Raw genomic sequence first — 13,715 nt, 5'->3', positions numbered from 1 at the left:
AATTATTTGCTTGATAAGGAAGCTGTGTGCAACATTGCTCTCTGCTTTAAGAGATTATAGGTGTTTGCTTGCTATGTTGGTTCAAGGACTCCTTTTTGAGTCAGTATAAGAACCTGTCTTACTTTTGAGCTGTGATTAAGTCGAAGCTTTTCTAAATGTTTTAAATCCTCAAGTGAGGTGGATAATGAGGATCCTAAACTACTATTTGAAATTTTGTCCAATATACAAAGGAGACCATGGCCACTTTTTTATTATTAGAGCTCACTAAAACTTATATCGGTGTTAGTTTTCTAAACTCTTTTGTGTCCTTATGGCATTGTTGCAGTCCAAGATCTAGAGGTCGTTCTAGCAGGAGGGTACTTGATACCTTGCCAATTGGAACATATGATTCTACATACCAAATTAGCTCTGTGTCAGGCACGGAAATGGGAACGAGTCAGGATATGCTTGAGGACGATGTGATGTCACCGGAGATGGAACAAGGTTCATTACATGAGGTAGATCCCATCTTAGCGGCTGAAGAAATTAATTTGCAGATAGTTCCTTGGGAGATCAGAGATGAGATTACTGCAGCTAGTGAGCCAAAAGATGAATCCAATGCATTTACGCATAAAGGAGCAGATATTTTGGCTTCCACTAGACTCTTTAGCTGCTTTGAGTACCACACTATCCCTATTTGTCGTCTTTATCCATATGCAAGAGTTTGTGGTTTAAGAGACTATTTAAGTGGTTTGAAGTCAGCTTTTGCTAAAGAAGGCTACATGCAAAAAAATGGGTCCTTCATTGTTTCCTTGTGGGCATGTCAGAAAGAAGAAAAAAAGGTCATAGGTGAGAATTAATTTTTAATTTTGCTTTGCAATCTACTTGGATTTTATTTTTTGTTATGCATTTGAATAGTAAATCTTATGTAGGTGAGATTATGAAGGAGTGGGATCCATTGTGGAAGGAGGTGAATGAGGAGTTCAAAATGGAGTTGCAAAATAACCCAAAGTTGTCAGATTTTGTTGGTCACATGTTTTTTGTTTGGGAGGGAAATCATCGAACAGTGTCACGGACTTTAGACATTAAAGAAAAATTTTCCACGTCAAAAGATAAGCATTGCAGAGTTCTTTGTACTATTATCGATCCTACAAGAGTGCCAGAGATTGCCTTGCTCAGCAGTCTACAAAGAATGAACTTGTAAGTGCTCTTTGTTGTTTTTGTGAGAACTTGAGTGTTTTCCTTGTCTTTTACACGATTATGAAATTTTGAATGATTTTTTTCTTGTGTGAATAGCATGAATTCCTATTCTCTTGTCACTATGCATCTTCGGGATGAGATTGTGAATTTGACTCACATTTGTGTTGCTGATCCTAATGTATACTTAAAAGCCCTACCAGAGAAAGATCAAAAATTGATTGCAGATGTCAAAAATAATACTCTAAGGGTGAGGAACCTTGGTATCCATTGACACAAAAATACCTTGCATGTCTTGTGTATGATGTGAGTATAATTTTTTATGTCTTTCATTTTCAAGACATTCAATTTTGCAATGATTGTTAACTCCTTAAGCTTTCGGTAGGTGCAAATGACCAAGGAATATAACATAAGGGTTAATCATCTCTTTTGTGAAAGCTTGGCTAAAGAGGATTTAAAGAAAGAGGAGGAGAAAATTTATCACGACCTCACTACAAAGTATAGTGACAAGATTGGAAAGGTATTCTTTTATGTTTGTACGTTTTGTTGTGTTCATAGTATGGTTTTTAGCTACACGCATCTGATGAACATTTTCTTTTGTTTTGTAAGCTTCTTAACATTGTGGATGCACACTTGGGTTCGGATTGGCTTGGCAAAGTCTTGCCATTGCGGTGGGGTCTTGGAAGTTGGGCAACATTAGAGAAGATTAACTTAATTGCTATTGTGGATGCTCTAATACAAAACAAGCTGTTATGGTTATCTCTTTTAGAGGCGGACAATCTCACTAGGATAGCATATGGCATCAAAAAAGGAGATGCTGCTTATAGAACGTGAGACTTTTCCTTTCACTAGCTCTTAATGCTTTGAATCAAGTATTAAATTGTTCTTCAATTTGTTTTTGTGTCCACTCAAGTTGGCTTCGTAGGGAGGGTCTCTTGGCTAGGGTCTATGATAGAGCCTTATAGTTGGTGACATATATGTTGGGTACATGTGGAGATATTGTATTGTCAGCTGACTGTACCCTTATGTTCTACTTTGAGGAGATAAAGCTTGAGGCTAGGCCACATCTCTTCCCTTTGGAGGTATCTTTGGAAATGAGACCAAAAGATGCTGATAAACAAGCCCTCAAAAAGCTTGACACTTTGCGTATGGCTGCACAAAGATTGGCATACACGTATTTTTGTTTCCAAGGAATTATGTAAATAAGTAAATTTTATTTATAGAAAAATAAGAATAATGTATCCATTGTCGTTTTTGTCAAGATTCTTGAACTTTTTGGTGTCGCGAATGATTCTTCCTTCGATTCCAATACTTGCTAGAAAGTGGACAGGATTGAAAATACCCGATTCATGTATGTATTTAGAGAAGTTACATAAGATTTCTTCATGGGAGATTGAAGCTTGCCCTTGGTGGATAGACATGGAGAAAGTCCATGTTTTAGCTTGTGAGAGAGATCTCACAGATGCGATTGGAGGTAGTTCTATGCCAGGTTTATCGGGAGCCGTAGGTGCAAGGCTTCCTCCTAGACCTGGCTACACAAGTACGAGTACCATCTTCAGGTAGAGATACAAAACCTTATCCACATCTTTGACCTTGAAATGTATAAACTTGGTAATTCTAAAGTATTTTCATTGAGAAGGGATTTCTCGAAAAGGAAAGGAAGCTATAGCAGACACTATTGTAGATGAGTTGATGAAGAAGGCTATGACATCCTCACATGGTAGTACTTCTCGTACTTAATAACATCATTACACTTTATAGTCAATTATTATGTTTCTTTGTCTAATTTTGTGCTATTACTTTCTCAGATATTGGTGGATCTTGTCTATTGCGTCGTGTCTTTTCATTTGATTATCTAGATAATGTCTCGATGCATGGTCATATTAGACATAATTTTGATCAATGTATTGCTGTCACTGGGGACTACATTGCCATTTATGGAGATTTTTCATTGGGAGTTAGGTCTCCATCTTGGGCTATGATTCATGAGCATATGCTCAAAGCTTGGCCAAGTGATCTTGTTTATAGGCAAAACAACAAGTCAATTGCTTGGGCTACAAATTTTATTTTCCTTGACCTTCCATATGGAGGATTGATGAGTGGCTATGGTGTCCCGCCCATGTGGGATACGATCACAGAGGATCATGTTCGTGCGGGAATTCAGCTTGCATGGAACACTTTATTGGACTTGTGTTGGTTGTTAATCATGGCCTCTTTTGCAAGTTTGTAGTCTCTAACCACTTTAAAGTTTGTATTTGAGGTTCACATTTCAAGTATACAAATCACTCATGTGTTGTTTTGCAATTAAGGTGATACACCTCAGTGGGTGGAAAGGTTCTACATTGCTTCTGACATGCATATTTATCGATGGATAGTAGTGCTTCATCACACTCCCTACGGCTTCATGGAAGCAAGAGGAGACAATTCAGGTAGCTTGTATTTCTCTTTTGGGGTTTATGTAAGGTGTGTTCCTTTTTTCAAAAATAACTTTTTTGGTATTATATGTGTGTAGTTTGACACCTCGATGGTTTACTTGGTGCATCGACAAGGTTCCACACCGCCTATTTACATAGCAGCGAGTATGTCTTATTTTTCGAGCACTTGGCATGAGGCCTACAAATTCTATCATGCAGCACTATATTCTTGATACCTCGATATCCATTGCCGCCGATGGAGTGCCTTGGTGTGGAACATTGCGGAGGAGCTCTACATTTTTGGGTGCATTTGTGGAGTTGTTATGCAAGAGTAGAGGCATTTGCTTGGAGTTTGGATGCGGGACTGCACCTATGTTGGCGGCATGTGCAGCTTCGGGTCGAGTGTGTGGTTCTTTGGATTATGATGATAGTATTATTACAGGTTTTGTGCAGTCTATATTTCATCACAAAAAGCGGAGCAGGGAAGAGGCTTCAACGCCTATTGATTTTGAGGATGAGGGTGATAGGTCTATGGGTGGGAACCCTTTTGATGACTAGTGAGACTCCCATTCCATAGCTGGACCTTTTATATACTTTTTACTATCATATATGTGTTTTTGTATTCCTATGCCATTGCGTGTCTAATAATCTATCACTATGTCTTGTTGGTTGTAAAAAGCTGCCATTAGACTCATTGGCTAGTTTTTATTGCGGAGGCAAGACGGATGGCGTCATATGGTTGCTTTGATTTGTAGCTTTCGTGAGCAACCTCGTATATGCAACATATTTATTGACGATGAATGTGACTCTTCATAGGAGTTTTCATTTGCAGATTTTGCAATGTACTATTTTGATAATAAAGAATGAATTGGGTCTATAAAATTCTCGCATGCTTCAAGGTTGCAAGATTAATAAAATTGTCTTTTTTTGCATTATATCTGTCTATTTTAAATCAATTTGTTGTGCTACAAAGTTAGAACTAGGAGTTTCAATTTACAAATTTTGCAACGTACTCTTTTGATAATAAAAACTGTTTTGGGTCTATAAAATTTTTGCATGGTTCAAGGTTGCAAGATTAATGGTCTTGTCGATGGCATATTAGGCCTTGTCGATGGCAAGCTTATCAGGTTGAAATCTCTCTCTCTCTCTCTCTCTCTCTCTCTCTCTCTCTCTCTCTCTCTCTCTCTCTCTCTCTTTCTCTCTCTCTCCCCTCAAATAATCAAGCGGAAAAAGCCCGAGGACAACGGGGGTTGAGAGTATAAAGAGAAAACCCTAAAAATGGGTCCTTACCCCGGACGAGGCATCATGCTCAAGCAGGGCCAACAATACTATGAATGAGTGTGCCATAGATTTCACCCCCATCTTTCTTCTTATGTGTTGCTAATGATTGATGAGCTTGCCAACAACAAGGACCCTTATTCTATAAGAAAACCTCTCCTCTTTCCATCACATTTTGACACTCCCTCTCTCTCTCTCTCTCTCTCTCACTTTTCCCACGACGTTAAAAAGTCTCTTATTTTTCTTCTAAGTCCTTTACTAAATTTCCCTTTTTGTTTCTCTCTCTGTAGCAATCCATGCGGACATGGAGTTCTAGATCTAGCAATTTCGTCCAAATGAGTAGCAATTTAGGAACTAGCCAACAACTATATGCAAATTTTTGAAGTGTATCTTATGTAAACAACATTTGTCACAGATTTGGCAAAGTCATAGATTCTGAAGTGTTTCTTATGTAAACAACATTTATCAGAGACTCTTGTCATAGATTCAACAAAGTCATAGTTTTTAGCCGGTTACAAATATATTAAACCCTAATTTTTGTGAACACTAGCCAATGGTTTATGCTACTTCCTACTTACCAGGGTGGAGGTAATCGAGTAGCACTATAAGAGGATCATCACTATCATTTTGAAGTTATGGTCTTTGGAAAGAAGATAAAGAATATCACATTACAAACCATGAATAATGGGAGCTTAGTTACGATTCATTCAAATTACCTTGCTTTCACAAATTATCTTGCTCGGTTTTTGGTTTCCTCGGACGTTTTGCTCGGGGTTTTCTAGGACTCTTGTGAAGTCTATATTCCTCTTCATTGAAGTTTTTAACAGCTCCAAAAATCTTTTCAAAAAGTTTTCTTGGCCAACGATGCGCTCGGGATCTATTTTCTGCCTCTTCCTCCTATGAGATCTTAATCTTGACATTTATTTCATACTGAGAAATATAAGTTTCTTCAAACATAAATAAAAAGAAGATCACCACATGATCATATAAGTATTCAACAAACAATAGCTAGGTATCTCACAATTAATTTTTACTAATCTTATAGACAATAACACAAGATGATTAGCATATGTGCATCTTTTGATGGTATGTGTGAAGGATCACTAAACTTTTGCCCTGCATAATGATTGATCAAATGCAAAATTGATCTATAGTTGTGAAGAGCAACAACCAATCAAGTGGATCACGACGCGTGGAGTACATAAAGCAAACTCCACAAAACTATTGGCGCATCGTAATCCACTTGATTGGCTTTTATACACTGTAATAGCTACGAAAACATCAAAGAATTTAAGACTCAAAAAAACCTTGTACACTCTAAAAAGTAGATCACGACGCGCATAGTACATAAACGAACCTCCACAAGACTACTGGTGCGCCGTGATCCAATTTTTCTAGGTTCAATGTTAAATTGCCTTTTACATTTTGTAGCACAATTCCTAGACACAACTAAACTATGGACCAAATAGGCGTAAAGAGATTGACTTTACCTTTGCCAAGATTAGACATTGCTCTTGGAATAGAGATTTAGGACTGGAATGTTGCTGTTGGTCTTCACGCTTTGGATTCGTGCACCTTGAAGGAGACAGAGGCCTTTTTATCTCTCTCTCTCTCTCTCTCACCTCTATCTCTCTCTCGATGTTTGTATTTGCTTCTGCAAATGATTTCTCTTCTCCCCTTTACTAAGTTACTCTCTCTCTCTCTCTCTCTCTCTCTCTCTCTCTCTCTCTCTCTCTCTCTCTCCTTTTCATACAATATTAGACATTACCGTTAGCGTTATTCATGAAGCACGCCGAATATTATTCTACATGTGTTAGAAAAACATGCAATAAATGGCTGGTACGACCACAATAAATATTTCTCTACAACGGAGATATACGTGTACTATTTATGGTAACAAATGCACACTTGGATTGATAATAAGAGAGAGAGAGATAGAGAGAAATAGAGAGAGAGAGAGAGAGAGAGAGAGAGAGAGAGAGAGAGAGAGAGAGAGAGAGATCTAACCAAAGAGATTTTCATCATCCGAGATGACCTCTGCAACCAAGGCGCATAGTTGATATTGCTGAAGACACAGAGTGAAGAGCAAACGAACTCCTCCAAGCGTTTTCAAATAATTAAAATCAGCACTTAGGGGAATCCGCCTCGTATACTCATTTCAAACCACTTCTATCCACCGAGAGAGGTATTTCCAGAGTGTTTGTTGATGTAGAAGAGAGAGAGAGAGAGAGAGAGAGAGAGAGAGAGAGAGAGAGAGAGAGAGAGAGAGAGAGAGAGAGAGAGAGAGAGAGAGAGAGGAATACAAGAATTAGAGCACGATGCACGATAGGCTATGTTCCCTTCGCAATTTTGAACACACACACACACACACACACACACACACACACACACACACACACACACACACACACACACACACACACACACACAGAGAGAGAGAGAGAGAGAGAGAGAGAGAGAGAGAGAGAGAGAGAGAGAGAGAGAGAGAGAGATCCCTTGCATTTTTCTCTTACAATGGAATGGCAAGAACAAAGGCAATAGCAAGGAAGGTAGGGAAAGGACCAGGGCTTGCAAAGAAAGCATGTGGAAGGTCTGATAGTAAGAAGAAAAGACCAGGTAAACCAATGAAGATATTGAAGGGACCAACAATGAAGAATATTCAGAGAAACATGGGTTATTCAGAAAGATCATAAAAGCTCATAAATGTATTGAGCTTTGTGTCCCTAAACTTCCTTTCCAAAGAGCAGTAAGCCAAATTTGCGAGGAAGCATGTGCTGGTACAATGAGATGGAAGGCTGTTGCCCTACTTTGTCTTCAAGAAGCAGCAGAAGATTTTTTACTAGAGTACTTTAATGATATCACCATTATTGCTACTCATGCTCACCGGGTCACAATAATGGACAAGGACAGTGAGACGCTCAAGAGAGTACGTTGGAGATACGATAAGGTCCTCATCCCTAATGAGTTTATTGACCCTAAAATGAAGGATATATTGCTAATACCACCAGGCCGACGGGAGCATGGGGTTGAGATTCCTGAGGTTACTCATGATGCAAACACCAGAGCCAGAGCTGAGCAAGAAGAAAGATGTTATCTGGGAGCAGAGAAATTAAAGAGGATACAGATTACTGTTGCTGATGAAGAGGCACAGAGGAGAAATTATGGGCTAGTTACCACAAACTTAAATGAAAGAAACAACAATATTTTACATTCCATGAAAGAAGGACTGTTAGCAACCATTCCCCTTGCTGATGGTACTCGGCAATTAGCTCTGGATTCTATTGATATTGGGATTTTGAAAGATTCCAATGCACAAATTACAGACTCTATTGTTTACTTATGCCTAAAGTAAGTGCCCTTGTCTACCTTTAAGGTCCTTTACTTTTGTATTTGGTCTCTAATCAAATTGTTGTTATTGATTGTAGCTTAATAAAGAACCAACTCCCTCAACAAACCCATATTGAAATACATGTTTTAGATCCACAGTTGTCTGTGCCACTCAGAATAAAAACACCCTCATGGCACATTAGAGAGATGGTTTGTCCACTGTCCAATGCTTCAGGTCACAACTTTGGTGTTTCCATATGAATCAAATAATCATTGGAGCCTTGTATGCATTGAACTAGACAAGCAAGTGGCATGGTCTATCAACTCCATATGAGGAACACATTCAAAGATAAGAGTGTGAGTGTTCATATAATTTTGAGTGTTTATTTGGGCTATGGATGATGACCTCCATATTGTTAATAACAAATAACTTTCACTGTTCATAGATGTATAAAAATATTACTTCACGTCTATGGAAGGATTTGTGGAAATCATGAGCTCTACAGGGCAACCTTTAAATTTGCCGAAGTGCCTAATCAAACAGACCTAAATTCATGTGGTTGGAGGTGTCTTCTCCACGCAAAGTACATAATACATAGTTTTTTTGCTTTGAATCCATTTATGTCTAAGGTATTTCCGTGCTATGGTTTGGACAAACTTGGTGCTATTATTAATTGAAGTATTGACCACAAGTTAACCTAATTTTATAGAATGCTGTGGAAAATTATACCTTGGAATATTTACAAAGGTACCGTGCATCAATTATTCAACATCTACTATCTATTTCAACTCCAAGAGTTTTAGATGCAGAAGACAGTTTTGTCGAGGACCATATAATAACTTTAATAATGATCGCTGATGAGGAAGCCATGCTAGTTTCCACCACTAGAAACCAAATCCCTAAAACTGACCCAATATTACAAGAACACACACCGGTTTGCTTTGCAGTTGGAGAGGCTGAAACGGAAGTTGGAGTTGATCAATGTGAAGTAGACCAAGCTCTTGAAAATGCTAATGTAAAATGCTCTTCACAGCCGAGGAATGCAACAGAGGGTCTAGGCCAAGTAGAGGAGGATAAGGGAGTGCCTATTATTGTGGCATAGGATGAGGCACATGATCAATATGAGGGAGTCCAAGCTCCAGTAATTGCTGATGTGAAGAGCTCTTCAGAGCCGAGAGAAGATACAGAGTGTCTAGACCATGTAGAGGAGGAGGCCAATGTTGCAAATCAAAGCCAGGAACAGAAAACATAACAAGTTAACCATTCTGCCATGGAAACACAAGAGTCCTGTACTGCACAACCATAAGAGGTGGATACCTTTGGCAATACAGAAGGGAACATCGACACTCAACAACAGAATGTCAACATTAGAAATGACCAATATGGACTCTTGCTTCAAGTAGATATGGTTGTTCCGGTAATATCCATTGTACTTAAATAATATACTCTTTTTTATTTCTAACTACTTATATGTATGCATGCAATGATTCCAGAGACTAACTATTTTGGATTTCAATGGATTATTGCTGCTACGACAGCCATACAGTGTACCTACAGAGATCTCCAATTTACGTAGTTTTCGCTTGGGAAATCTTAGAGTAGTAATTCGACCAGGCACAAAGGAATTTTTGAATTTTTTGATTCCATGGTTTAGGGTTGCTATCTGGTCTTCAATGCAGCCCCAAAACTTGAATCCCCTTGTTTTCATAGTTTGCAATTTGGTTGAAATTTAGAGATCGGATTTTTTTTTGTGTATAGTCAAAGAAATTGTAATACCATTGCGGGACAATTCCACCCAACTAAAGCTAATGTAACACTTTTCTACAAGCCCTTTGAAAAGATCAATGTGCCTTATGATGCTCTCAATACTTTGTTGATTGATGACACACCACATAAGGGTTTACTTAATCCACCCAGCACTACTATTTCCCCACCTTCGTTTGAAGGGCATCTTCACGATTTTTACCTAGAGGACATTTTGGTCCCATACCTGCAAAAGGAACGTGCCCATTGAGCGCATCGGAATTTGTACTTACAAATGTGCTTAGTAATTCATTGTTTATACATTAAATTGATACTGTCTACCTGTCTATGTGTTTCGAATACGTAGAGAGAGAGAGAGAGAGAGAGAGAGAGAGAGAGAGAGAGAGAGCTGTGAGCAAACACTTGATATTAAGATTAAACTAGTCAAAAAAGTTACATTTCGTTGAAGCCATTCAGGCTAGATTACATGGGCACGATTTGAATACGGCTCCTTTCGTTGCATTACTCTTCGTCCGCCCAACAACAAATAAAAGTTTACGGAGTCAATGTCGTCCACTATGTCATGCCAAAGTTGCAAAAGATTGCATTGCTACCTTATTGTAATTACTGTCATAAGATTTAGGTCTTTGTCCACCACTTCCACGTCTATGACAACATTGTTTTCCAAACTTGCTGCCTCTTGATCCATAGGCACATAACAACCTTCAACAATGTGAGAACGCTTGCACCAAAAGGAGATTATTAATGTCTGTGTTGCAAGAATATACTTGACAATGAAAGTATCAAGAGCAATCTCGCAACATATGCCATCTATTTCTTTCACATACCACCCTCGATCAAGAAGCTTATCACACAAGAGGGAATCAAATGATTTACAGAGTAGCATAGTTTTAGCAACATGTACATTGTAGGTATGAAATAACTCAACAAAGAGACCAACAAGACAAAAATTTGCAAGTTTCACCAATTTAGTGGGTATAGAGTTTCAGAGAGACCTCTGAACATCCCTATAGAGCCTGCTCCTCAATGCCTCACTCATTGTTGTGTCGGGAACGGACCAATCCACGGAGTTCCAGTTGGTTGGTAGTGAAACCTTCACTAAAACTCCTCTCTAATTCCTTTGATTGAGTTGGTAGAAATGGTCATAGAAGAAAATACCCTCGTCTGCAAGGATTTTTTTAGTTCTGCTCCCATATTGCAAGATCCCAATATGAGCATGGGTCACAGAGATGAGACCTATAATGCACTCAAGTGGCTCCCATTCCTCATATGAGGAAGGATAAACATCTGTGGATGTAAACGAATAGAAATATATACCAACATCTGTATAAAATAATTAAATATCTGTAATAAGAGAAGAAAAAAACAGATTCACATTTGAATGCAAGATAACATTTATAGAGGAGTGCTAAATAATTAACTCACAGTTGCACTGTGGATTATGCACCATGGAGACATCGCCGCCATTAGCAATCACACCACAGTGAGTGAAAACATATTGAGCAAAGACCTCTTTCACAGTCTTCTTACCAACCTTGACTTTGAAATCCAGAATTCTTGCTTTCCATGCAGAACAAAACATATTTGTTGCCTTCAAGCTTTTTCTCCGTCTTGGCTGCATAAGAACCCAAGAACCTTTCCTTATCTTCTGCTCTTGCCACCTATTATCTGTAGTGAGAGAGTTTAAGATTGAGATAGTGCTTATGCTACTACATGGTCTTCTTGGCACACTAATGGTGAGGTTAGTTGGGGACAATGTAGAGCAACCTCTAGAACTTCTTGGGCGGGAAGAAGACGAAGCCATAGCTATAATGGAGGGAGAATGAGTTTTGGAAGCCTTTCATAAGGGAGTGAGTTAGCTATCAATCAGTAGTCATGTCTCAGCAACTTGACGGCTACTGGTAGTGGGCCCTGCTTTGTGGTACGAGGAAGTTACCTTACGAAAATGGGACAAATCTCAATATTTTAAAATGTTTTCTTTCATTTTTGTGATAATTTCCATGCATTTCTACGTTACGTAAGGTTGCTTCTCATTGGTTGTGCCTTCTTTTGTCTCTTTTCAATAAGGCCCTCCAAAAGACCTCCAAAATTTCCTAATGGAAAACATGTAACTAAGGATAGCATAGAGTAGACCACATTAAATCACATAAATCATAATCATTTATCCATTTGCTAGCTCAAGAATAGGACTACTCCTCCTAAGTCCCAAGGGTGGAGAAAAAGGGAAATTAATTGCAAAGTAGTTGCCAATTCCTTTTCAAAATTGGCACACATAAACAAAATGATTTCCTCAAAGTTGCCACCTAATTGCAACCTGTTGCAAACCACATGCTCATGTGAACTGACTCATAGATCTCCGATGTGTACTCTCTCTCTCTCTCTCTCTCTCTCTCTCTCTCTCCCCCCCCCCTTGGCCCTCCCCTCCCTACTGTACTTTTGCAACTTAATAGGGATTGGCCTAGGACGGAGGGTTTTGTGGCTAATGATGCCTGCAAAACTTTTAGCAAGTCATGTCTTGAAAATTTTGTCAATCACCCTTTAATTTAGTAGAATTATTGTGTTGGGTGGCAAGAATTCATGGTCTTCTTCATTTATGGCATCATCCATGGTTGGTCCAACATTCCACAAGCACCCAAGTTAACATATGCCCTGATCCAAACACCTTGAAAGATCCATGCTTGCAAGTCTCCACCTTCCATGTTGGCCGCTCTAACTTGGGGGGTTCAGAGTGCCCACTAAAGAGAAATGTGCAGGGTTAAAATCTTAATTAAATTAAACTTGCTTTAGGCATATATTCACCTTAGCATAGGCGAGAGAGAGGGGGGGGGGGGGGGGGCATTATATGTAAAACCTATATATCATATGTGTTCAAGGAGTATTTGTAAAACCCCTTAACAGTGAATTTTTAACCAATAAACGGGCCCTTTTCCTATTCAATGTGTATATTGTTTTTCAAGACCATTTTTATATATTGTTCGATATGTGAAAATGTGAGAATATGTAGAATAAAATAGTTCCAATTGCTATTAAAGTTGACGACGTAGAAGCATAGAGCAATGGAGAGAATACGAGAGAGAGAGAGAGAGAGGGGGAGAGAGAGAGAGAGAGAGAGAGAGAGAGAGAGAGAGAGAGAGAGAGAGAGAGAGATGTACTATTGAACCAACCAACTTGGCAATGAATTAGTGATTAGACAATGGGGGCTTGTGTTCTCCTTATATTCTAACTTGGGGGGCCCTCAATAAATTGGCCTGCACAAGACTTTTGACAAATAAGTAAAATAAATACTTGAAGCCAAAATAAGTTTTAGGATCAGATTGGGTTATTCACTTGAATTGCTATAACTTTAATAATTGTTGAACCCACACGATATGCATTTTTTTTATTGTAGTAAATCTCCCCCCCCCCCCTCCTCCCGGGGCCTCTTGAGCATAAAGGTTACATTTTTGAAAAAACTAAGCATCATTTCTATATACATATTCAAATCAGCATACTTATAACCAAAATTTAGGAGAAGCTTATTAACATGAGATGACACAAGATTGAAGGAAGAATTTGATATGGCCATCCTCCCTTAAAAGGCATTTCATTACTCATACTCTTAGAGCTCTTTGCAACAAAAAGAAGCTCGAGTATACATAAGACTATCTAGGCCATCCACTGGGTGGGATGGATTGACTATTGCCTAGGATGGATTGACTTTTGAGTTCTTCATAGAATTCTAGGATGAGCTTAAGTCCTCGATCATGTGAATGGCC

At 38.7% G+C, this 13,715-nt stretch overlaps 1 pseudogene; it reads left to right on the top strand.

Annotated features, from left to right (window-relative positions):
• The first annotated feature begins 303 nt into the window (after positions 1–303).
• On the top strand, positions 304–3,272 carry LOC147449726 (uncharacterized; annotated as a pseudogene).
• The last annotated feature ends 10,443 nt before the right edge of the window (positions 3,273–13,715 follow it).

The sequence above is a fragment of the Adiantum capillus-veneris genome, chromosome 10 (assembly GCF_014529385.1).
Source record: "Adiantum capillus-veneris isolate H3 chromosome 10, ASM1452938v2, whole genome shotgun sequence".
NCBI classification, from domain to species: Eukaryota; Viridiplantae; Streptophyta; class Polypodiopsida; order Polypodiales; family Pteridaceae; genus Adiantum; species Adiantum capillus-veneris.
Note: the sequence above shows the minus strand (reverse complement) of the source record. Positions and strands in the feature narration are given on the sequence as shown.